The following is a 27278-nucleotide window of genomic DNA, read 5'->3' as shown; positions in this document are numbered from 1 at the left end:
AAAGCACGATCATGTTGAAACAGGTGAGTGGTAACGAGGAAAGTGACAGGCTGACGTTCCTGCAGGGGTAGGGGATCCCAGCTCCTGTTGCTCCAGATGGGAGCATCCTGTAAACAGCTCCTGATTACAGTCTTTGCTTCTCATACCCCAAAATAGCAAAAGCTCTGAGATATCATGTGAGCTCCATTCTTAACTATTTTTCAACGTAATCTCTCTCTTTTTTTTTTTTTTTTGTTAAGTACTGCTGACATTTACATTGGGTTTTCACTGCTGTATAAAAGTTTAGATTTCTATTCCCCCACACTCTCTTACACTGACAGCAGGTTGGTAAGACACTCTCACCTTTTTTATCTATTTATAAACAGCATTTTGTCTCCTTTCCACTTCTTTAAGAGTTACAAAGATTTTATTTGGATTTCATGCTTTTTGAAAAGCAATGAATTAGAAATAAATGGCAAAAAATATTTTTGCATAACTGCCCAACTGTATTGTAATTGCAAAATACAGTGCCAGTTATTTAAAACACTGACTAGCTAGGAGAATATAAAATGTGAAGTTAGAACCTGAAATCAAATTAATAATAATAAAAATAAGATCTAGTAAAATGCTGACGTATATTTTATGTGGTATGGATTTCCATCAGGAAAAACTGACTGCCCTTTATTCCTTATACTATGCATCATTCCACAGTATGGGTGTGTTATCTCTCAGCCTGCTTTGCTAGCTATTCCCTACAGTAATACTATGGTATAGGTCTGACATTAAAATAGAATTCCTTATCTATATTAGCAAAAAAATACTGAAGTTCATCATTGCCTGAACTGTGTGGAAATCAGTGGAAATACCAAGGGATAAATTTACCTTGGGTGATATACAGAAGAAACATTAATTATCAGGAAACCAAAAGAAAATATATCTTTATCATTGATTTTTTTCTAAGTGTTTTACAAATGAACATACAGTCCCTTTTAAAATCAGCATTCCAAAATACCAGATTTATATCTATTATGGATGAGTCACCAATGGAAATGAGTTGACAATTAATTACACTTCAGTGCTGTTTTGCCATTGTATTTTAACTTAAATAAAAAATACTTAGAATGGCTGTTCTTTTTAACACACTTTAATGAATAAAGTAAACTGTGATGAAATGCTTAGGGTGAGATGCTCATATTTGGGTGATTACAGGTAAACCATTTGCATGTAGCATGGTTACACTACTTCAGTGTTAGTGTTTGTTTTTTTTTTTTTTTCTGTGTGATTAAGAAAAAAAAAAAAAAACACCTACCACTTATTCCTTGAACATTTCTATTGCTATTAACAGAAATAAATCAATTAATGTCTTTAGAAGTCACTGACAATGTGTTTTCAAAAAATCTTTTCTTTAACTATTGTGTCATGCTATAAAACCTACAATCTATCTAGTACTAAGGTTACTTTTGGCTTCCTAGTTAAAACACTCACAACAGTTTTACATTTCTCTTTCTCTAAAATTCTGTTGCTTACAGATCAACATAGAGGTTTAGTCTTCAAAGTACAGAAGCCTTCCTTCATTCATATAGTTGTTAAAACTGATGTAACATTTCTTAAATCCATTCTCTAATAGGGGATGCTACTTCACCTTCAGATAAAGCTAGGAGATCACATTTCTTAGTATCACACTGGATGTGCTTCAGATAATTTTGTTCATTTAAATTTTCCCAAAATATAATTTGTATGTAAAATGATGATTTGTTGAGAAGAAGAAAAAAAAATCTGAGAAAGATACAAATTTTAGGAGATTTTGTTTTCGGATTTTCTTCTCAAAAAGTCATTAAGCCAAAACATTTCATTTCACCTTTTCCAGAATTGAATATCTTGTCTTTTATCTTCATGAGCAACTTCCTGATCATTATTTTGATTCTACAGTAGTTTTCCAATGTTCTAGTAACCTTCAAGAAGTCTGAATCACAATGAAAATTTATTATTAATTTACTTTCTGAAAAGTATAATGTCAGACTTAAACACTATATTAATCTCATTCTTGACTTCTTAGTAATATGTTTTTCATTCTGTTTCTATTCTGAGCAGGGAGTAAACATCCCAAACCCCAACATTTGTCATGCAGGTAATTGGATTCCTTGGTAGTATCTCCTGGTAAAATTCCTTTTTATGAAGAGACTGACTTATAGGTGACTTAGAAGAACTCCTAATTTGAGGATTGTGGCTGAAAGTATGTAGATGATATATATGATATCTGTGATATCTATGATATCTATGAATGGCAAGAATTTTGATCTTTGTGTAAAATACTTGTGTATGCCACTTTATGATTCAACAAAATAAAGTAAAAGGGTGGGCTGGCACCCAGCTGTAAGTGGATACTGAAGACCAGGAAAAATGTTGTCTTATGCCTACTAAGATTTGTCTAACAGGAAGTCCGCCACTCAGCAAGATTTCGGTGAGGGACTTTGGCTATGTTCTGTGTGCAGCTGAATACTCACATACTAGGTGCTGTAGACAAATTGGTAGCATGCTTGGGAGAAGAAAGTAATTAAGATAGCCATTCCTGCCACCATGGAGGTCTTAAAATGAGACTACCGAGTCACTATAATTGCACCACACCTTTTTCTGCACACTCCTCGTATTCATTTCCATTTTATTTTATTCCAATGTGGCAGCAATATGGTTGTGTGCTACGCAAGCATATGCACTTTCAGTTCATTTTTTTGAAGGGTCCAGCTTCTCCTTTTTCATCTCTATCTAATTCCAATGTACATTGAGAGGACTTCGCATCTGGAAGGATTAAGACATTCTAAATTTGCAACTTTTTATGCAGATGACAAATACTGATATCTGGTGTGGTAATTCTGTGTGGTCCTTTCACTGGATGCTAGGGTGGAGCCCTATGGGATTTGCTAATTCTGAGGAAAGATACTGAATAAGAGAGATTAAATCTTCTGGAAGATTTTGGTTGCTAAGTTATTTTAAGCATTAAAAGTTCCTTTTATTTTATTTATTTATTTTTTTCAGTAGGAAAAGTGCATAACAGTTAATTAGGCCCTTAGGGATCAATTTTCAAAACAGTGTGCAGGAGGTGTGAGCACAAACTTTATTTGTTAATGGGTTTTGTGAACATACCTCCTGTGATTTTTCAAAATGTAGCACAACAAAACAACAATCTTATTGGAGAAGCACATTTAAATACATAGAATATGGTATCTTTTTCTTCAGGGCATTAGATAGATGACAAATGTGAAGTCCACAGAGTGTTTCTATGGCCATTATGTTTCACTTGCTCTAACCTGTAAGTGTAACGACATAATATAATATTCTTTGCTGCTCTATAGTAGGAGCCAATCCCACAGTCCTTACTCAACTCCTATTTGCTTAAAGAAGGAAAAGTAATGAAGGATTGACCCCTGATTTTGGTGATGATATATATATATACACATATATGTATATATAAATTTTAAAACATTTCATTGTAACATTGTAAAGATCATGCAAGTTATTTAGAATATTTAGAATCAATTAAAAGTAAGCATATGATTTATGCAAAGTCTGGACAGCAATATTTTATATAATTCTCCATTTAAAATGGTGGGAAAGTTTTTATTATTGCACAGGAAAATGAAAAAAAAAAGGTATATTTTCAAAGTTAAATAAAAATAAATTCCTTAAAACCTGGGAATGTTAAAGTATGTTAGCAGAATTACTTATTATCGTCTACAGTAACGCTGGAGGGCATGGCTGAAAGAATGGATTCAAAGAGAGGTGGATGCAACTGGAGGCAAGGTAAAGTGGATTCAGGAAACATATGGCTGTACATTAAACACACGGCATGTTTGTTTGGGCGATATTCCAGTTCTGTTTAGAGAAGTGGAGGTTCCTCATTTCCAGCCAGGTCAGAATGTACGCAGATGAGCTCAGGTTTGTTTGCACCTTTATATGTCAATATACCTTAAAAGTTGAAATGAGGATCTGGATCCACATGACCAGATGCTTCTAACACATATGTACATCTGGGGGTACATACATCAAATCCTGTGTGTATAAACAACTTCCCCATGGATACAAAAGAAGTTTGTAATTAAGAAAGTAAATGTGTCTGCTGAATACCAAGCTAGTATCTCACCAGTACAAGTTCTCTAGTCAGTTTTATACAGAGCTATTTGCTGATTATAAAACAATCTAGAGAAATCAGCTGCTTCTGTGTTTTTCAAACTCCAAACACATCTTTGTGATGTTCACAAATAACAAACAATCACACAATTCCAACCCACCCTCACTAAGAGAAGATTTTGATTTGAAATACTTGCTGCTTTTATAAATGACAACAATTTCTGTCCTGAGTGGAAAAAAAGATTTGTTGTCTTAAATATTTCATTGCTCAAGTGGCACCTCTTATCTAGAAAACATTAGATTTCCCAGAGAATACAAAAGATATTTAAAAATACGTGAGCATAGATAACCACTGTAGATTGGTAATTTTATTTCTTAATGTTACTGGACAGTTGCCTAAAGTGGCAAGTTTCATTACACTAGAATATAGACTTGACCGAAGTACGCAATTTTGTCCTTCAGTGCACATTTAATGGAATAATACAATAGTCTCAGAATATTTATATTGTGGTACATGATTGGAAAGTTGATAATGTATATTTGTTGCAGTTATATTGTTTTATTAGTGAATATTGCAATCCTGGATTTCAGGATGTCAATTTTGAATGTTTATATATAGCATCATATATATTTACATTTAGTTTAACAAATTATGAAAGTGCTAACAGAAAGGATCATTAACACTAACTCAAAAATTATGTGATTAAGTGCTTCATTTAAAATATTCTGCTTACAAACATAACTTTGTATCTCACAAATTCCCTACATTTCCAATAAAGTTTAGCTAGGCTGTCAATTGCGATATCGATACCATAAAATCATGAGGTAAGGCTGTACTCCAGTTTATCAGAGATTCTACGATAAGAAAAGATTACCTGAGCAGCAATATTGCCTATTATCTGAATAAATAAATTTATTTTTAGCTATATTTTTTTGTACTTTGGCAAATTCCATATATAATCTTAGCATTAATTTTTTGTTAGTTCTTTACCACCTTAACCCCTTGACTGCAAGCACTGATAAACAATTCCTTCTTTTAGGTACCACATGCACAGACTATAGTTGTTGAAATATCTAGAATTATGGAAGCAGCCAATGTGCAATAGTTATGTAATAATATATCTTCCATGTGAAAATTCCTATTTCAAAATGAGAATAATATTTTTCCTGCTGTAACTACCAGTATTGTACATATTAAGTTAAACTACTAGCAGCTATTGTCCTCCAAAAATAAGAGTTCTTACAAGGGTCATTGTTTCAAGAATGGTATTGCAATTAAAATTTTTTTCCATATCTTTGTTTGGAACGTTTGCACCATAAAGAAAAACACTGAAAGAAGAAGAACAGTACTTTCCTCTCTATCTGTGTTTCTGTTAGACAAGGTTACCAGAGTTTCTACTCTTTTCATACAATTCAGCTGAGTTTGGAAATGCATACTTAAATTTAATAGAAACAGAAAGATTTAAATGGTTGAAGCGCTTTGCCAATAGACACCTGATATGGGTAATACTTTATTTTTCCTTTCTGCAAAAGTGAGGTGATTATTTCTCCCTTTTCTATGCAGATTGTGTGTAGCTTCAGGGCAGACAGTGTCTCTTACCAACTGTTACAGTGCCCAATAGCATGACCCTTACCCCTTCTCAGTCCTGATTACTAGCGATAATCCCGTTGCGTAGATTATTGATTTTTTCATTTAGTTTAGCCAAACCTTGAAAACCAAATATCTCAACACTTGCATATCTTGCTCCTTTCTGACTTCTTTGTAAGACATTTTCAGCAACCTTCAGTCTTAATCTGGATGTCATGTGTGAGACAATCTCTATATTTTCCTGTCTGTATCATACTATGACAGAAAATCTCTACAGGATCATTATTGTTTTCTTTCCTATTACAAACATCATTGTCCCTATTCTCCCTTCAGTCATTTCTACTTTACTTCTCACTTTCTTAAAGCTAGCTGCTGCATCACCTACCATACCGTCCTTCCACCCACGCACTCTTTTTCCATTCTGCTTTTCCCTTGTATCCATACCAGTTCTCTAATATTCATCCCAGATTGTCTGCTTTCTATCCTGCCTAAGGTGCCAACATCACATCTTCTTTTCCCAGCATTTTATTTTTTTAAATTTATTTTTCTATATGACCCAGTATGCCAGAAGGGCCCTTCAGCAAAACTCATGCTTTCCTACCACCTTTGCCACCTGCCAGGGGTGAGCAGGGTTTCATACTGTGATTGCTAAGAACTAATTGTTTATAATTAGGTAGTCTAACCAAGTTTTTAAAGACTTTTGTTAGCCTCAAAGAATTTCTTACATGACCTCTATATCCTAAAGGGATCATAATTTCCTAAAGTGAAAATCAAGCTTCCTGTACCTCTTTGAAGTACTCTTTACAATGATTCTTGAAGTTCCCACTTTGTCTCGCAAACATAAGTGCGTTAGGAAATGCTGATAAGTGCACTCAGATCTTGTCTTATGGTACCCATGTGTAAATGCTGCGACTGTATATGACAAGAACAGCTGCAGTGACAGCCTTACTAGGCTGTAGCTAACACAGAAATCTTGATATCTTTCAAAAGAATAACTATATTAAAATGAGCATTAAGATGTAAGAAATGCTAGTCGAGATTATGAATTTTCACAGGATGAACAGCTGAAAATTGAGTTCAAATATATCCTCCTAAATCAGGTTGGCTTATTATAGCAACACTGTGAGTTTGGCCTAATGTTTATTTATTACTAATGTTTGGGACAAATGGGACCCAGAAGCATTAATTTGTGATGTGTTGTAGTGACTGTAGCACCTTGGTGCTGATGTGTATTGATTATTTTGCCCTTCTAGGAAGACATCTTTAATCAATTAATCACCTAGCTAAGATATTACTACATAAATTACAATCGTATTTGAATGAAATCTGGTAATTATCATAGATGAAAAGTGCGTTTTTGTTTAGTGACCTCAGATATAAAATTTATAGAAATAGTACTAATGCATTTCTCCCATTACAGGGTTCTATGGTACATACAAATAGCAATAAAGTCAAACAAATATCATGAATAAAATAGTCAAAATTGGATGAAATTTTTCCTGTGCCAACTCCTCATATTTGTTTATTGAGGACTGTGGATCCTGAATCTCAACATATATTTCTCAAATAGACTTCTCAGCAATAAAGATATTATCTAGTTGAGAGACTGAAGAGAGTGTTAGCAAAGAAAATTTTCTTCACAAAAGGTGCCCTCTTGTTCTCCAGTTACTTAATTTAGAGCTGGCAAGTTCTATCCTTCAGAATATTTTTGTCTTCTGGAGGCATCCTCAACAGCATAAAGATGCTCTTTAGAGGACGATGAATTCTTCAGAAGAGTAGTTTTTTAAGTGAAGGTGAAAGGGATGCGGGGTTGAATGACTTGAGAAAAACGTGCATGAATCAAGACTTAGGCCATCCTGGTTTGTGCTTAAAGTTATGGAGTACAAGGATGGGTTCATTTTCCAAAAGCTAGTCTCCAAGACGACATGTTGCTCTTGATGCAGTACAGTAGCTGCCATATTGGTTGCCAGAGGGATGGGACAGACATATTAAATTTTAGATTGCTCTGGCTCCATATAGAAATTTGAGCTCTAAAATAGTGAATTGACAAAAATGGCATGAAGTCCTGATGTCTTCACCTGGAAGGATGCAGATAATTGATTTGGACTGAGTTGCTGGAAGCTTATCATCTCAGTGCACTTTAATTAGGGAAATTAATATGCAGACAGAAATCTATGTATCCTGACAAAACCATGCAGTTTTATAATACATTGAGTACCTATTGAAGCATTTATAAGGAAGCTCTCAAGCAGGAAATATCTTGTATATGACTAAGATGTTCTAAGGACTAGCATGTCATGCAACATTTTACAGGCATACATACATGCATACATGTACATGTATTCAAAGATAAAAAACAGGTCAAGTTTGATATAAGTTATTAAATAAGATCCGCATGCTGAATACCGTGTCCCACTTGTAGCTCTTAAAATGGGAACTAAAGAAAAGCACTGCTTTTAAAGAGCTTAGAAGTAATTTTCAACCATAAGGTATCAATTATAAATAAATTGATTCAGACCTTGATGTACAAAACCCAAACAATTTCTAGTCAAAGGAATAGCGTAATGGAGAGTCCAGTCTCAGACTAACTCTCTATGTCAGCACAGCCTTGTCCTTTGTCATTTTGCAGTCTAGACAAGAAACTCCTCTGTTTGTGATGGAAAACCTGGCTCAAAAACTTCTTGGATTTAGTGTATCTAGGCAAAGTAACCATGCACAAGCACGAATTGAGATGAAATACCTTTTACCAATACCTCTCAGTGGAAAGGTTTCACGTTAGCCAAATACACCTCATAGAGAAGTTAAGTTTCAAATAAAGCTGGTTATCATTGACAGATTTAATTAGGAAGTTAATAATGAAAATGTCCATGTATGGTCATAATGCGAGAGACGGAGGAGTGTCTCATCCTTTTCAAACAGTTAAGTTGTTTTCTTTCAAATGGCAAAGGATGTATCTCAGTCCTCAGTCCAAACATTTGGACAGTGGCAGTACAGGTGCAGAGTGGCTACCTCATGGTGTGGTTCACAACTGGCCACTGACCCTGAACAATAAGACAGGGAGACAACATAAAGAGCTATGGAGTTTTAACCTCATTTAACACAACACACATCTGGTTTGCACAAATTTGTTTGGAATATAGGAAAGACAAAGAGAAATCCATTAGCTAGTCTTGGATTTTCGAAAAGTCATTGCAAGCAAGCATTTGGACTACTGCAGGATAAAATGGGCATGAGATCAGATTCAGATCTTGTAACTACCAGCCTTTTTAGAAATTACTCCTTGGATTAATATGAGTAACTAAAAATTTCCTTGTTTTTTTTTAGGGCAAAGTATAATTATTAGAATATTGTCATTGCTGCTGTACCGATGTGATTAATCTGCAGCTAAAGACTTGGAGAATACAGTTAGATAAGTCTTTCTTTTCTCACATTTGAATCAGGAAAGCATTGTCAAACGCCTTCAGACTGCGTAGGGGATAAAAGGCAATGATGGTTTGAAGCTATGTCATGCTAAGTAAACACCCACATGATAGTATGTATGAGAAATATCCTACAAGGAGTTCTGGAAATCTTGAGAATATTTTAGTAGAACTCCTGCAGCTCTGTGTATGACAAGACCAAAACCAGGATACCTGTCACAGCAATGACTGTGATACAGAGAAGAGCTACCTGAGTCACATGTGAGTGATTTATGCTAGGTACTGTTAACGGCTATGGCCAGAGTGCCATGGAATTTAGCACAGACTCATTACTTTTTAAGGCAAAGCTACATATTGTTACACCAAGAACATCATCAGGATTTCAAGTAATTATTTCGAAGCTAGTTCAAATGTCTCTCACTATACCAGACACAATCAAAGAATATATTGAAAACAAGCAAACAAGTAAACACAGAAATAAGGACACTTTTTTTATCAACCCCAAGGAGAGGATCTGAAAGAAAGAGATGGACTTCCAGGCACACAATGAAAAAACCCACTGACTTCATTTGGGTTGTTCCAGAAATATCTAGCTTAAGCCAGATCAGAATCCAGCCCTTTTTTCAGACATATATTCAACAGAGAAACAGAATAAAAAAAACATCACAGCAGTGATTAAAAGTGGGATGTTTGCTACTGAGGAAAATGCATATCTGGGAAAGCTACAAACCAGCAAACTATTTTTATAGTGCCTAGACATGAAAACCTTAATATCTTCCAACATTTTTACTAGGGTTCACCATGTAGGAAAAATCCTCTTAGGGGAATCCATATAATTTTGCAGTCCACAGCATTATATTGTTCCCTTTTCAATCTGTTTAGTGATCATAAAGGTTTTTAGGTGCTGAGATTTTTGTGCAACCTAGATAATTTTGTGAAAAACTGTTTTTGGATATACACAGCATAATGTGTGTGAACAAGAGGGTATGGGAAAAAGTGTGAGCCACCAGGTTCGAGCAACAACAAAAGTCTGTGGTTATGAAAAATTTGTGGCTTGAAAAAATATAGTAAAAAACCAGCAATGTCACATACTGGATTTGTGTTCGATATGCAATTTACAGTGCCAGATCATCCTTTGGTTTTCCTATAAAAGAAAAAAGTAGACATGGTTAAGAATATGCATGGTATCAGCATTTATGTAAGAACAAGTTAAGTGGTTCTGGATCAGTAAATGAGATTATAATGAACTCACTGTGATTTCATTGAGGTAAAAGAAATTTAAACTTGATAACTATTCATAAGAAGAATAGGTACTATGTTAGCATTCTGTTTCCCTGGAGGTGAAAGAACCTTGACAGGGCTGTTTCTCTCATTAAAAGGCTGACATGACTTTGTCCTATAGGATTTGCTGGCTTCACTAGAAAATCTCCAGTCATCTGACACACGTGTTCTTCTATTCCTAATGGATGAACAAGTCTAATTTAGTATATACATATACAATTAAATCTCTCCATGGCTCTGTTGAAGTGGAAGCTTGCTAAACTGTTTTTTAAAAAGAGATTTAAATCAGAACTATTGGGCATAGGACCTTATAATACAAGTTACCTATTACTGAAGGGAAATGTCAAGATACTCGGTTAGTTTGAAAAAGGGAGCCACTACAGGATAATCACACATATTGGGCCAGATGTGAATACACTGTAATTGTACCAAGTCCCTTTATTATTGAATGGTTTCTAAATTATTTGATGAAGCTGTTGCAAATTAGATTCTATCTAGACTTGACAGTTAAAAATATTTCTAATTATTTAATTCTATTTTACTCCCCTTTCCAATGAGATAAGACCTATATTGACCTTAAAAACTGAGGTATTAAAATAATGAGTGAATTTATACATAGGTCTGTGGACAGATATTGCTGTATCTAATATTAATTAATTTGGAATGGTGATCAGTATGATGTATATTACAGTTTAAAAATAATTATCAGAACATTCAATTTTAATTCATATCTATGCAAGAAATTCTTTCAACCTTAAAATATGTGTTAAAAGTCAATATTAGTGTAAATAAAAAACCCAGTAATTTCCTTGCCAATTTTATATTTCTCTGCTCCCAAATATGGCCTTTCCACAGCTCAAAGCAATTTCTTGGGAGAGTAGCATTTGGCATACACAACATGAAAAATGTTTTCTAGATGATCATCTACTCTAACCAGATGAACAAACAAAGAAAAAAAAATATTCCAAGCATTTTGACAGAAAAATTGAGAATGAAGACAGGATATAATTAGAAGGGTATGATCTTCTGCAAATTGTGAATACTTTCCAAGTGTGTAGCTTCTGGGAAGTCTTCTACAGTGAACTTTAGTTACATTTTTCCAGTTTTAATAGTCATCTACTAAAATCCCAAGGACACAATAGAGGAGGGTGCTTTGGCAGCTCTTTCCATGGCTGTTTATGGCTCTTTCCATGCCTGTTGTCCTCTTTCCACCTGTGCCCCCTGGCTACCTGCCCTTGCACTCTTCCCCTGTAGATAATTCTCAAGGAATTGCACAACGCTGGCAACAGGGGACACTGACACTGGCATTTGCTAGGTATTCTCCAATTCAACATAATTTCCACCAGTTGTCTTCAAATATATATACAGTGCAGGGGGAATTTTGTCTCCAGAGTTTTGGAATGAAAGCCTGAACTGAACATTGACTGAAATTTTAATTCCACAAATACACAGCAGAAGGAACATTGCATAGGAAAATTGCATATTTCAAGTTTATAAATTATATAACCATGTTTTTGAGAGAGAGTTATAATCTCTCCAAACATTAAAGCTTAGAGCTGAAGTTTAAGGTACCATAGAATGTGGGGGCAGCAAACAATTCCAGAAGCTGTAGGGAAGCGAAATATATATATATATATATATATTTATAATATATATATATTTATAATACATAAATATTTATATAATATATATATATTTATATTTATATTTATTTTATAATATATATATATATTGAAAGTTGTTTAAGGATGGTTGTTATTTTATTTTTGCTTTCTCCTCTCCATTTACCTTCCTCTTCTCTTTTATGTTAACATTATTTAGCATTTTGCGGAAAACTAACTTCCAAGCACTAACTCCCGACCTTCTCACCTCGTCCTCTTCCTCATCTGTCTTCTGTTTCATCTTTCTTCCCGATTTCTGCTGTAACAATAAAGACATTTTACTATCTGGTTCTACTTGTACTAGCAATGCGTATGACAATGTGTTCTTCTGAGTGTCATTCATGAATAGCAGAAGTGTTTTTCTCTAGTGAATGGCTAAAGATCCAATCCAGATCTTGCAAATAATTAATTATTATTGTCATTGGTATTAGTGATTACTAGATAATGCTTGGAGTCCATTTAAGTCAACAGACTTCCAGCAAACACCAAAATATTGTAATAAAGTTCAGGGACAAAAGAGCACAGGAAGGAAATGTATTTTCTTGTTCACCTTTTTGTACTGTATTCCTATCAGTGCCGCCCTTTTTGCAGCAGCACCCTGAATCAGATCTACAGTGTTCCCCTCTAGTGATTTCACCACAAGATTACATTGCCTTTTACAATATGAAACTTCCTATTAGGAGAGATGTTCCTCTTCCCCTAGGGAAACTAGAGGATAAATATGTTATCCAAGAAAGTAAATTTCAGGTCACGCTTAGACCTAGTCCATAACAGAATGATTCATTTTACTGTATCTACCCTGTTAATATTTTTCATGTCTTCCTTAGAATAAATTGCTTGGTTTTGTTTGTTTGATTGATTTTTTATTTTTTTTTTTCCCAGTCCAAGAGGTCCTGGTATATGAATTGCTTAATGTGTTTTATTCAGAAATTTCAACGTCATATACTAATCCTAATACTTAGGTACTGTGTGAACATTCTTTTAAGCATAGGTTAGACAAGAACCCTGTTTTATTATAGGTTGAGAAAACAGCATTTTTTTTAAAGATTAAATATTTTCAGAACTATTTTTCCTTCCAGAATATTTCTGTTTCAATGGTACAATTTCTGTTTTCAGTATCTGATTTTTCTTACTTCATTCTAATAGGGAGACAGAGATTTTAAACTTGATATTGTGAAGACCATTTGTTACCCAAGATTTTCAGAAGCAGGACTAACCTATTTTAAATCATCACAACTCCTTCTGTGTAGCTCCAGCATCTTAAAAATATGTGTTTGTGTCCATCATAAAAAGAATTCATGATACCTCTGTCAGAAAGAAAATTATGAAGAGCTTAAGAAAATTTCATTCTTCCTATCTTGTTTACTGACATGAAATAGGATATCTAAGGTCTCCAAACTACTCTGGGATGCCCAAGATTTTGGGATTTTCCAGAATTAGAAGAATCCCTTATTACTGAGTAGGGAAACTAGAAATGTTGAAAACTAGGGTTCCAGAAATTGTTTGTGATCAACTGGTTCAACATTTTGGTTATGTGTTGAAACTGTATTAAAAAAAAAATAATAACAAAAACAGAGAGTTTAAGTTCATAATTCCTATTGCATTTAATATTTGCAAGGGCACTATACTTTGAAAGTTAATTTGTAATGCTTTGACATTGCTGAGCACGTTGTCTCCTAAGGGCAGCAAAAAACCTAACTGCATGGACTACATTTATACAGGCAAACTTTTGCTGTCAAGAGAAAGATTAATCTGTATGCAGTTCATATGCCTTTGGCCACAGGTCACTAACATAAATGCAAACTTCATGCTACAAGTACATTCCTGCCCAGACTAGGGTTATATGTTCCTAAAATAGTGTCTAGGCCCAAATCTCAGGCACAGGATGTAGAAAGAGACACATTCTACTGAAGAACAGGCTTCCCCTGCAACAAGTCTCCAGCCTGGTGGTCAGGCCTTTTTAGTGGTCTCAGCAGGAAACAGCAGTAGCAGAACATCATGAAAGGCCTTTGGAAAACCATTTGGATAGGAAGTGGAGATAGGTAGGAAATGGAAATATTTTGTCCTCCAACTTTTTGGCCACCAACTGTAGTGTGCTTCTGAAATGTGCATAGCCATGTCAGCTAGAAATTAAAATATGTATATGATAACGTAGATTTTTAAACATGCTAAAATGACATTTGCTACTGCTGGATTTTATTGTCGGTATTATTGTTGGGTCTTTTTCTGAACACATCTGTATATATTACAAAATATGAAAATTATCTTTTTTCCTGGTTAAAAAAAAAAAAATAATTGGTCAATATATAGAAAAATATAAGGACTAATGAGAAGCCATTAGATTCCTCAAATTTCCAATTTTGTTACAAAAATATTAATTTGAAATATGTTTATTAATGTATTCAATATTTTCATGTACCACATGAAATATTTTTTGACTTTATTGTCAGAATTTTAGACCTTATGTATGTATTTCAAGACAAGTGAGGAGTTCGTGCAGTAGCACGTAGGCCAAATTGGTACTTATATCCATGGCTGTGTTTCCTCTGGGGCTGTGATGTCAAACTTCAAACAAGTCTGAATAAGAGAATCAATTAAAACAAGTTAGAACACAATAATTTAAAAGCTACTCTCATAGTTTTTATATTTTTTAAATAAAACTTACCCTTTTGATGTCTTTCCAAACTAGACCTCAGAGGCCTCTAAGAGAAGGAAATCATGTTCTCCTCATTAACATTCATTAAGCGTCAGTTATTAAAAACCCAGCTTGTTAATAATACCCAGCAATTGACTGTGCTAATATAAAAATCTTGAATTTATGTAGTTTCAGTGTAGCAGACTTAGATGCCTTAGTCAGCATATTCCCTCAATATCCTCATAGAGATTTCTAGAGGAATAGTATCAATTATTTTCATATAATATCCCTATATCGCATTTTCCTCACTGTAAAATGGCCAGACTAGATCCTGAAAGATGCTAAAGTCCCCGCTGGCTTCATTAGATACTGAAAGAGCCTCACTGCTTGCAATATGGAATATATGTATCCCATCTTTAAACTATGGAGTTTATATCTCCCAATGTTCTGAATACAATCAATTTCGTGACCACCTTGAGTCACAAGGTGAATTTGCAGGAGATTCCTAGGAATCAACATCAAACAAAGTGGATTATCGAAGAGTTTCTACTAGATATGTGACCTCATAGATGGTGAAGGACAAGTAATATGATGAACAGTATCTTCTGCCACTGATTGGCACTGTCGCAATGTTACTCTACTGTATTGGCACAGCATAAGGGCTACAACGTTCCTGTTTGTTCTCCTCTTCTAGTAGCACAGCTGTCAGGGTGAAAATGGTCAATCCAGTTTCATACTGTGCCTGAGAGCCTTGATGTTGCTGCATCATTTGTGTGCCTGTCCTGACCTCCAAGCTTCTGCCTCGCAGTGTTTCATGACAGGCCTAAGCTCTTGCATACGGAAAGAGAGTTTATAGGGAACTGCCTGTGTTTAAAGCTGTTCCTCCACATAAAATGGTGCAGCCCATTTCTTCACTGCTTGAAGGACACCATAGACTTGATTCAGATTCAAAAAGCCAGCAAAGTCCTTCTTGAGACTTTATAAAAATATCTGCCGATGGTGATATATGTATTGTCGTAACAGTGTCAGACAATCCAAGGTGTCTTCCTTTGTACGTAAGCTAGCCAAATATTGTCTGTGCCCTTTGCAGCAGTGGAATGGGCAATGTTACGCACCCAGGAGCTTGGTTTTGGGAGCACAGCAAAAAAAGTTATTAGGAGTAGTTTTTTAGTGTACTTGACATTAATAGGGTTCTTTGGCTGTCAAGTGGCAATTCCAATATACAACATTTGACATGGGAAAAAAGGTATCATTTATAATAATGCAGAAATTTAGCAGGAAATTAAAAAAAAAAAAAAGAAAAGAAAGGAAAAGAAAAGGTAAAAGAGAAGAAAAGAAATCTATTTCCAGAAATATTTTCAGCATAGTCAATCTAGTAGAATCTTTCAACCATAACATGTTCTCCATTTAATAGTATCTGGTTATATCAACTTCTTCTATAATAGTGACTATGGTATTTCAAACTATTAAAATGATGCATTTTATAGGTCTTGTAGTTGACTGATTAAAATGATGCATTTTACAGGTTTTGAAGCTGACTGATTATAAATGAAGAATAGTTGTGTTATAAGGAGGTTTTGAATGTCTGTCACTATGGAAGTCTTCAAAATAGATTGTTAGGTAAATGGAAACAGCGGTAATGCATGTCTCAAGGAGAAATTTCTCTTTAAGTGAGTGGACATTTCAGAAGTATATTGAGGAGGGAATAGCTCTGAGAGTGACTTTTCTTATATCTTCTTTAATTTAGATTGTATGTTGAGTCAACTGTCCAAGTGTTCTGGTAATACAGAGATGACCATGTACAAAGACTCTCAGGCAGACTGTGACTGAGATAGATGCAGCACTTTGTCTCATTCACTTTGTTCCGTGAATGAAAAATAATGCACACATATCTACACTTCAGTTTACGTATATTTATATTTTCAAATGTACTTCCACACAGAAGGTATATGTACTTGTAACATATATACTTAGATGTGCATTTATATATAAACAAGGTGTGGGTATGGATGGGTGCATAGAGAAGAAGAGGCTCTGTATATGGATCACAGGCTTGCCTATACATTTTAAGTACTATTTCTTTGAAATGAAACCTGCCAATTTTGCATGTATAGTGAAATATATATATCCTACCTGAACACAATAATTCCTTTCATATATTGTTCATAATTTCTTATATGAAAAGATATTATCTATGTAAATATATTGCAGAGAGACAATAAGCATTTTTTACACTGAAAAACAGAAATTATATTTAAAAAAAAAGTTGGGTTTTTTTTTTTTTTTAGGTGATGAGGGAGCAGCATATACAGAAATATTTTTATGAAACTTAGGAGTATTTTTTCTAAAGAATGAAAACTCTTTAAATTAGAAACAGTCTTTCAGTAATGGTGAATTGTTTGATTGTTATGCTATGCTTCTTAATGTAGAACTTTTTCCACAGTAAAAGGTTAATTAGTTGGGAAATGAAATACAGAAAACTATCATGAATGAGATGGTATTAACTCTTCTTTTTTTGCCCATCTCCCTGTCTTTTTCTAGAATATAGACTCAAAAAGGGCAAAGGTGCCTCTGTAATTGGACATTCCTTTGTGAATTTCACTGTCTTGATTCATACACACAGTTGGAAGTAAATGGATTTCATTTTCCTATAGAATATTACAAGCTTCAATGGGCCCTTGTTTTATTTTTTAATTTTTTTTACAAGAAAAGTACAAGTGCTCTCCAGTTAACTTTTCTGAAGTTGTTTGATAGGAATGCGTGGGTGTAAATCACAGACTTCTCTGGCTGTTCTGCTGTAGGTTTTACTGAGAGAGTACTTTCTCACTCCATGAACTCCATCACATGGGAACTGATCAGAGGAGAGCAGGTAACTCATGTTAAAACATCTACCTTGGTACTGTATCGGTGCCACTGTAGTCCTTGGAAAATCCAATATTTAGCCACTTTCTGTATGTGTTCTGTATAAAGTGAAGTTTCATCACCTTGCCTCATGCCACTAAGCTGGGACATATCTCTATTAAATGTAATGAAAATGATGAAATCATTAGAAGACACATAGCTGCCAAGCACTTACATAAGAGCAGCAAAAACTAGGTTAAAGCTGACAGAGCTAATACCTGGTCAAATTTATGTCAACAGGATGTATTCATATGTATGAATGTATCGGTATACAAATACATACAACAGACAAACACACTTGCACACATATGCCCCATATATGTAGTTTTCTGTCTTAAAATGCCCTGCCTTCATCCCTTATTCTTATCCAATTCATTTCGCTTCTCTCCTATTTCATCACTATTCCCTGGCAGAAACAAATTGTTAAACAAGAAGCAACTCTGAATTTTAGATATGCATTAGACAATTTGACAATTTTTAACTCTTATGCATGTGTATTCTTAATATTCTCAAATACTGGCTTCCAAGAGTTATTTTCATCCAGCAGAGAAGCAGAAATAGGACTATATTTAATCACAATTCAGACTGAATTTTGAATATTGAATGCTAATAATTAAAGCTTCTAAGCAATTTATGGAAGTAGTAATAATTGTAGGAATTAATTTGCGAATTTCTTTAATTAAAAATAATTTTAGCAAATTATAACTTGCTTCCCAGTTTAAGAATAGACTTTAAAACAGGGTTTTGTATGACTCTGTTCAACGCATCAAGCCCTTCAGATTCCTCAGACCATATACGCCTACTAAATTTTGATTGTGGCAAGATCATTTTTAGTTCAACTGTAATATATTCTGTACTTACATATTTTTGTAGTATAGCCCCAGCCGGCAGATCAGCACCACACGGCTGCTCACTCGCTCTCCCCAGGTAGGAGGGGGGAAGAATCAGAACTGTAAAAGTGGAAGAACTCATGGGTTCAGGTAAAAACCATTCACAAGGTAAAGCAAAAGCCGCACAGCAAACAAGGCAGAATAAGGAATTCCTTTGCTGCTTCCCTCCTGCAGGCAGGTGTCAGCCACTTCCTGGAAAGCAGGGCTCAGTATGCGGGACGGTTCCTCAGGAAGACAAATGCTGTTGCTCCAAATGTCCCCCCTTCCTCCTCCTTTACCCCAGCTTTTATTGTTCAGCACAACACCACGTGGCGTGGGACGCCCCTTTGGGCAGCCCGGGCCAGCTGTCCTGGCTGTGTCCCCTCCCAGCTCCTGGTGCACCCCCAGCCTCCTCGCTGGCAGGGCAGCACCAGCAGCTGGAACGGCCTTGGTTCTGCATGAGCACTGCTCTGCCCCAACTGAAACATCGGCGGGTTATCACCGCTGTTTTCATCAAAAATCCAAAACACAGCATCATATAAGCCTCCACAAAGAAAATTAACTCTGTCCCAGCCAAAACAATGACATATATATATTCTAAGTTATAAGCAGATACAAGACCAGGTTAGATGGGGCTTTGAGCAACCTGGTCTAGTGGGAGGTGTTCCTGCCCATGGCAGGGGGCTTGCAACTAGGTGGTCTTTAAGGTCCCTTCCAACCCAAACCATTCTATGACTCCATGATAAGTTATAGGCAGATAGGCAGAAGTAATAAGGCATGTCTTATCATCATCTCTTTCTGACGTATTTGGAGCAAATCAAAATTTCACTGTAAGAGCAGCCTTGGAAAAGGGGATTTTTACTTTGTGTACTTGCTTTTCAGATATCTAAGTGAAAATGTACCATGCAATGAAAAGTTCAAGCCAGCAGCATGCATATATTTTGTGAAGTGCATCTTGGACTATTCAAGGCACATGACACTCCTGTTACTTTAGGATACATCCTTAAGAAACACTAACCAGTAATTCTAAAAATGCTGTGTTAAAAACCGAACCTATGAGGTAAGTACAACCCCTGATTTTACATTATTTCTTTTTATTTTTTAAGAAAGAACATTTCAGTCTGGAATATAATGAACTTGCAAAATTAGCCCAAATTCATTCAAACTCTCTGCTGTGTAATTTTGATGTGTATGTGTACAGGAAAGCAGGAAATGTTCTTGAGCTTGTTATCAAGTGAGACAAGGTTAATTAGTGACTAGAATAGCTTCAGCATTTATTTCACTCCATTATATTTTACCACCTGTTCTTTTTCCTTCCAATAAAAGATTTTCCAGTTTTAAGATAAGAAAGGAGAAACTGTTGTTTTTCACATTTTAAGTAACTAATGAATGTATATTTAACATACAGCTTTTTTTTTTTTTTTTTTTTTTTAAGGTTTAATGCACATTTAGACTTGTAAGTCCACAATTGTACAATGATTGATTTTTCAAAGCTTCAGCACCCAAAATTACAACTAGATTATCAAAAAAACTCTACACTAAGCATCACTTAGTATAGCAAGGATTCTCAAAGGTCTCAAAATGTAATGTGTCACTACTTTGAAAAATAATACTGTTTATTTGATATTCAAATGAGGAATGTACAACACTGGGTGATCACTCGTTTCATAGATGGAGTGTATGAAAATGTTTTCTTCCTGAAGGAAAAAACTATAATATTTAATTAAGAACAAGCTAAGAGTTAAATTTTGAACATAGTTCTATCTCTTCAAGTCCACTGAAGACTGTGAGTTTCATGGTTTTTCATATTCTTATGTAGTCTAGAACAATAGTGTCATTTCAGTTTTTTTTTTTTTTTTTTTTTTACTTTCCTGTGGTTGCAGGGAACTGAGTTCCACTTGCCACAGAGATTCCCAGACAAATTAAAATTCTGTCTTTGCTTGTGTCACAAGGAAATAGTCTATTTATAGATTTTCGGGGTTATTATTTATAGTACACATTCAAGCCAGATTTCAGTTAGAGCAAGAGAAATGAAGAAAGCTATCAAAGTGACTTAATATTTCAATCTTCCTGTCTACATTTTCTGCTTTGTATTTATCTGCATAATGCGTTAGTTCACATTTTTCAAAAATAAAAGTGAACCATGATTTTTTTTTTAAATAAAATGCAGTACAGCTCTTTCTCCTCGATGATGATGAGCAATGTTTAAAAAACATCAGGATAAATAGACAAGATGCTATATTACTGCAGTAAAATCTTAGAGCAAAAAGGTTTTGAAAAACAGTGTGTTTTTGCTCCTTCTCTCCTTCTCTCCATGTTCAGAAAAGCAGAGACTTCTTACTGCCTTTGGAAGAAAGTAGTTGTATTGCTGCAGGCACTGAACCCCACCGATAGGTATACGCTGTAAAGCCAAGTCTGTGTTTGACAGCAAACTCTTCTCCTGTCTGAACTGGACACAAACCTGGAATTAGACAGAGTAGGGGAGCTCAGCAGCAAAGCAGGCAAGAAGCTGGGGAGACAAATCCTGGATCTCACCTAAAACAGGCCTGCTGTCATCCCTGTGTAATTTAGCTGCTTGCTACAATGGTGCTGCGATGCTGAAACAGAGCATGCAAGTCAGGTGCAGAATTATGGCTGAGTTCTATGTACAGTAGGTTCTTAGGGGGATGTACACACAACTTGAAATCTAGCTTTCCTTTACACGGTACAGCAGTGCTCCATGGTGTGATAAGCCCACGGTAACTCCTGAGACATGCTCCAAACCAGTCAAGACCAAGTCAGTTGCAAAAGGAGCATTAGCCCTTGCTGGCTCGTCATCTAACATGTGCTGCAGATGAAGGTGCCTATAAAAGCAGAGTAGCTAGTCGGTGCTTGGTGTCCAACAGAGATGGTGGATGCTGCAGGTGCCCACAGCCACAGGTACTCTTTGGCTGCACCTTAACGTTAGTGGTTGAGTTGCAGAGTTATTCTATATATATATAGAAATAACCTTTGCTATCTAGAAAACTGCATTATTTCTTTATTTAAGTTTTGTTATCTAAAGGGAGAATGTCTTGCCCAAACTTTTGCACTCATCTGCTGTTAATTAATAAAATCTGACCTTTAAAGAAGTTTACAGTGGTTTATTTTTTCTGAGTCATAGCATTGGACAAGCATTGTCATCATTCCTAACAGAGTGGGGCCAGACTGCTATTCCCAGCAGGACTGTTGCACATACACTTTGCTCCTCAAAGGCACTTGGCTAATGAACACGTTTAAACAACACTATTTTTCAGTTGTTCGATTAAGTGACTTATAAAAATTAGGAGGTGGTTCCCACTACCTCTTTTACTGTAGTCCTAAAAATCAATGAGATTTTTGACTTCCACCCCCATTCTACTTTGATTTGATTTAAAGGAAGAAATAAGGCCCTGAATCTCTTGTGAAGAATGAATGGGCTAAGTAAATGTAAGCACCATTGACTGTTGCTTTGAAGGTGTTTTTATTACACAGCAATGTAATATGACCTTATAGAGCTTTCTGAGTTTATTTTAACAAAGGAAAAGATAATGAAATCTTATATATAATGTTTGTGTGCATCCAGTTTTCTATATATGCAAATTTGGGGTCCAAAATGCAGAATTTATTTCAAAATAAAAATCATCATTTGTGTTGTAATTTGAATTATGAGTATTTCAAACTGTTAAGCAAGTAGATGCATAGTATGTAGTCTCTATGAGTACACATGCACAGTCTAGCTAATGCTAAATGCTGCAGTATGATTTCTTTTTTGGGAATCATACAAATAATTTAGGTTGGAAGGGATCTCAAAGTCATGTAGTCCAACCTTTCAGATGAAGGCTTGAGTTTATTGCTGTTATTTGCAGTGGTTCAACAGTTCCCTTCCACCCACGGAGGGATAGACTTTCTACACAAAATTGAAAAAAAAAGAGTGCTTTATCTCAATTTGAAACCCATCTTGTTCTACAATCTTTGTCAAAACTAAATCTAAACCTAGATGTATATGTGAAAGCCTGATTTAGATATTTTCAAATAATAGGGATTTGCTTGAGACTGCTGAGGTGGTTAATCTACTTACCCTGGGTTTTGCAGCTAAGCTTTTCTGTTCTTACCAGCCTGATTTTCTTTTTCTGGTACACTCTTAATAAATATTACATGTACTATTCAAGAATTCAGATAAGTGGCTTTCCCTGTAAAGAAAATAAATAAATAAAAATTAAACTGAGGTATTCAATCTTTCATAGGATGTCCTTTATACACGTGGACCAACAATGGCTCTGTCTACATGTTCCTCACAGGCTTATACGCTAAGGGCCATTACCAGAACAGACCCAAAAGTTTGGATCAAAGCAGAAAAGGACTCTCAAAACGCATTATACAAGTTCACACACATTAAATTACTACAGAAACTCCTGGTATACAACACTTATTTCACTCATTTCCTCTCTGTAGCCAAACATGAAGTATAACCAGAGTGGAACAGTTATGAAAGCTACCTGAAAGTACAAAGTCTAAGCAATATATACCAAGATAGTGTTAGTGCTGTGTTCAGTGATCATTATGCCTGACATTTAAGCAGTACTGTTTCTCCTCAACAATGAAAGGAGAGATCAATTGCAGCCCTGGAACTGTCAGCTCATCTTGTTGCTATGGATGACAACCACAAATTACTTTTTTCCATTCAATCTCCTACACATTTCTGTCTTCCAACTAGTCTGTTCTTCATCAGTCAAGTAAAGGATGAACCCAAAGATCTTCTTGAAGTTCTGGGTCTCATAAGAGCAGTCATGAGGAGAAGAAATTTTCAGAGAACATTCACAATCATGTTTTGGATGTTGCAACATGCATGACAATAAGTAGTGAAGCAATTTGTACATTGACAACTTCATGAAATAACATTAACTATTCCAGTAGTTGTTTTAAACGATCACCCCAGGTTTCAATACCCAGCCATGAATATATATGACAAATGGTGAGTTCTTTGAGTTAAAAAACACTGTAAATAATAGGAAAATGCTCAGAAGAACTTTAGGTAAGTTTTGGACAATTTACCTCATACTGAAAGATTTGGGTAGTTCTTGCTTACTGTAGAGAAGGTTAAGAGAAGAGTTGATCCTGGTTTATAAATATCTATCACGGTATGCAATCTTGACCACTGGAGGCTGAACAAACCAACAAAGTAAAAAACAAGACACATAGCTGAAAACTGGAGTTTGAAAACAATCAAATTAAGGATTCAACTCAAATTCATCTGTACAAAATGAAGTTTATGTTCCACTGAAGGAGATTAACAAGGAAGTAATTAATCTGTAGTTTTAAAATTAAGATTGTGTATGTGTTGGAAAGATATGCTCTGGTTCACCTGCAAGTTATTGGACTCTATCTCTCACTTACATGGAAAGAAGAATGATACTTTCTCTGCAGGAGTAGGTGAAAAAATTCTGTGGCCTGCTTTATACGGAACAGCCACTCCTGTTTTAGAAATCTTTGTGGTGCCAAACATCTAAAAATTATAAATATTAAAAGATAAAAAGAAAAAGAAAGTGTAAATCACATCCGTTTTGCCTGGACAACCCTTTCATTTGTCATATGACAAGAGCAGAATAGTGTCTGTTCAAAAGGGCTATAACCCACTGGTTGAGAATCCATGATGGAGGAATAGATGCAATACCATTTGAATAAAATCCATCAGTCTGCTCAGTACATATTTGTCATTAGGCATTTTCTTTACACATGGCATTATTTAGTTTGCTTTCCTAAACAAATATATGTACAGTATAATGAAATATTTGAATTCTACCCACAACTTTTAGATAAAGTTCCAACACTTACATTTTATATTTATTCTGTATTTCATTATTATAGGGTATGAGTTTCATTATATTGAATTATCTCTGTGCTGTAATGTAAACCATTAATTTTTTTAAAAAAAATCAGTATGAGCATAAACAAAAAGGAAAGGAAAAAACCCACGTCATGCCATTCAAGTGATTGCTTTTTTGATAGACTGACAAAATTAGTGGATGAAGGATAAGCAGTAGATATATTTGCATTTTAGTAAAGTATGATCACACCTTTGAAAAACTTATAAAAAGCATCCACATTCACTTGAATATGATTGCTTTTACATGGAGGAAAAGCTAGATGAAAGACAATGAATAAAATGATCTTTAGTGTGGGGTGAAATGTAGATGGATACTCAAAACATATGCATTAAAATTCATTTTATTCAGTGCATTCTACCCTGATCTGGAAGAAGAAGTAAAGAGCAAAAATGAATTTGCAGATCATAATCAGTTGGAAAATACGGGCTGGATCAATAGTGAAATCTGCCTTTTGCCCCAGTTTTACGAATGGGTACTCATGTTACTATTCCATCCAAAACAGAATCCAATAAATGTACTGTGACCTGAACCACAGTCTCCAAAGGAAAATGAGAGAAACAAAAGTGAGCAAGTATCAGAAAATGTACTTATTGAATGATTCTTTATTGAATCCCCAAATGACTCCTTGTTTTCTGGCTTTAAATAAGTAAGACTAATATGTATTTTTCTCATCTTTTTATGAGTCTTTAATGATTTATTACCAGAAGTAACCCAATATGCTGTACAGAAATGAGCATGGTATTGCTAAGTTCTGTCTGATCTGAGTTGGAACAAGATTATATGTTGATTCTTTTGATAGGAGAATTAAAATGACTCTCAGGCTTTTACAGGAGGATGAGTTTGTACTCTGCAAATTCCTTACGGATAAAACGAGCTTTACCTATTTTGATTACTGAGAGAGAAGAAGGTCTCCAGTTCTGTTTTCTTGCTTGAGTAAGAAATGTGGAAGTTGTAGCTCTGGCATTGAGAGAGAAAGAGATTTGTATTTCTTCACCTAATTTCTCTCCTTAACAGCCAAGAAAGCTGGGAAATGGCAGCAACGGGCAATGGCTTTTACCCACAGACGCTTACTCAGGAGAACAGGATGTGATGTGCCCTAATGGGGGGGCACAAATTTGTCCGCATGTGGAGTAATGGGAGAAACTGAGGGAGGTCTTGGACTATAAAGCGTCTTCTTTTTCCTCAGTGTCTGCTGAATTTGTCACTTATGTTAAATTACCTTTTATTTTGGATTCACTCAATCTTCTTCAGAATATCATAGCCACAGTGCCTCTGTGGCCCAATAAATACAACTTTGCTGTTAGTAGTAACAGGCCACAGACTTTGTACTGAAGGGGGTAAGAAAACACATAAAACCAATCCCAAGTGGATCCATGACTGAAAAAGAGGAAATTACGACTATAGACATATTTCTCCCAGCAAGGACCTCACCACACTACTGCTAAATTGCTCTACATCCCTTCCTTCCCCTGGCTCACTGAGGAAGACTGAAGGTTAGGACCCAGAGGAAAGACAGAAAGGTGAGTCTAGCACTAGAAAAAAAAGGCAGATAAGAGGAATTTTCACATGGTCATTTTAATTGTCTTCAGAAACAAAGAAAACAAACAAAAAAAAACCAATACCACCAAAACTATGAGTATCTTTTTTTTTTTTTTTTTTTCTGCATTATTGAGATTACTTGAACTATTAGACTGTTAAAATGTTAATTGGAATAGCAGTAAATTATTACTTCCATATATACGGTATGCTCATTTTTTTTTCCAGAAAAAAACAGAGAAACCCACAAACTTAATAGACACAGAATATTTTTTCCCTACTTCTGAACCCTTCCAGAAGGATTTGCCTTTGTCAGCTTTGGCCTGGGTGCTAGCATCATTTTGAGACTATTACCTCCATTCCTTGAAAGCTCTCATCACAAAACAAAAACTAAACCAAAAACCAAAAACAAACAAGCAAAATCTACCAACAAATTTTTTTTTTTTTCTTCTTCAATTTGCAGGGGATTTATTCTTTGAGTCCTTGGAACTGTGAAGCATTACATGTGATAATCTCTTAAGAAATACAAAGATACTGAAAATAGATAATACAGATATATATGTGCAGTTTCATAGCGGAATCTTATACCATTTTTTAATATATCAGTAAAAATGAATTCATACAAACCATATTATAGTATCTTACTCATAATGAGTAACCCATTGAAGATTATGGGGCTTCTTATAAAGTAAGGTTTTTTTTTTTTTTTTTTTTCCTGATTAACAATGGTTGATAACACATAGTCTGATACTTTCATGTTCTTCCTGATATGGTTCTGAGATGTAGTCAGTTTCATGGTTTTCATTACATCAGGTTTGCTGTTCTGATTCCCACTGCCTGCCTTATTTCATGAGCTGTTCACTGAGTACAGTAATTCTCAGTATGGTTACAGGATACAGAATCTAGCCTTGTTTACCCTTTCTTTAAACAGAATTTCTTGAAGAAAGGCCGTGTTGATGCTTCCACAAAACAAGCATAAATAGAAATGAATCATTCAGTCTAATTCATTTAGTTTGAAATGCTATCTATTTCCCAAGCTATAGTTTTGCCTCTTTCTTGCTATTGCCTATACGCTCCAGCAAGTGCTTCAGGACATTCTGTTTTGCTTCTATGGTGCTTACCAGATGGTTTTCCCAATCTAACAATTATTAGCCTAGACTCATTAATGGCTATCAGTCAGCAGGCTCACTCAGCTATCTGAAGTTAAGTGGAACCCATTAGCTTTGCCATCTTGCAGTGACTTGTATTTATCATCCAAAGATGCTTAAAAATTTACTTCCCACCTTTTTTCTCCTGCTACTCTCTGATGCTCATTATTGCTTATATTGAAACATGGAGCTAGCAATAAAAGGAAGCATTTCCCTAGTGATTTGCATTGTCACAGGAAAAGTCACAAGAT

The 27278-nt window shown here is 35.1% G+C and overlaps 1 protein-coding gene across 2 annotated transcripts in view; it reads left to right on the top strand.

The window, feature by feature from the left end:
* Nucleotides 1–27278, top strand: part of LOC310882937 (uncharacterized protein) — a 206625-nt gene that overhangs the window by 81179 nt on the left and 98168 nt on the right. Inside the window, exons 5-7 of one of the 2 annotated variants that reach the window (XR_014573233.1) lie at nucleotides 17490–17557; nucleotides 18463–19518; nucleotides 25358–26980. The exons of the other annotated variant lie outside the window; for it this stretch is intronic. The gene's annotated coding sequence lies outside the window, so the exon portion shown is untranslated. Of the gene's footprint in view, nucleotides 1–17489; nucleotides 17558–18462; nucleotides 19519–25357; nucleotides 26981–27278 lie in introns of those variants that run through there. 2 annotated transcript variants of the gene reach the window in all.

The sequence above is a fragment of the Anser anser genome (genome assembly GCF_964211835.1).
Source record: "Anser anser genome assembly, chromosome: 1".
NCBI lineage: Eukaryota > Metazoa > Chordata > Aves > Anseriformes > Anatidae > Anser > Anser anser.
Note: the sequence above shows the minus strand (reverse complement) of the source record. Positions and strands in the feature narration are given on the sequence as shown.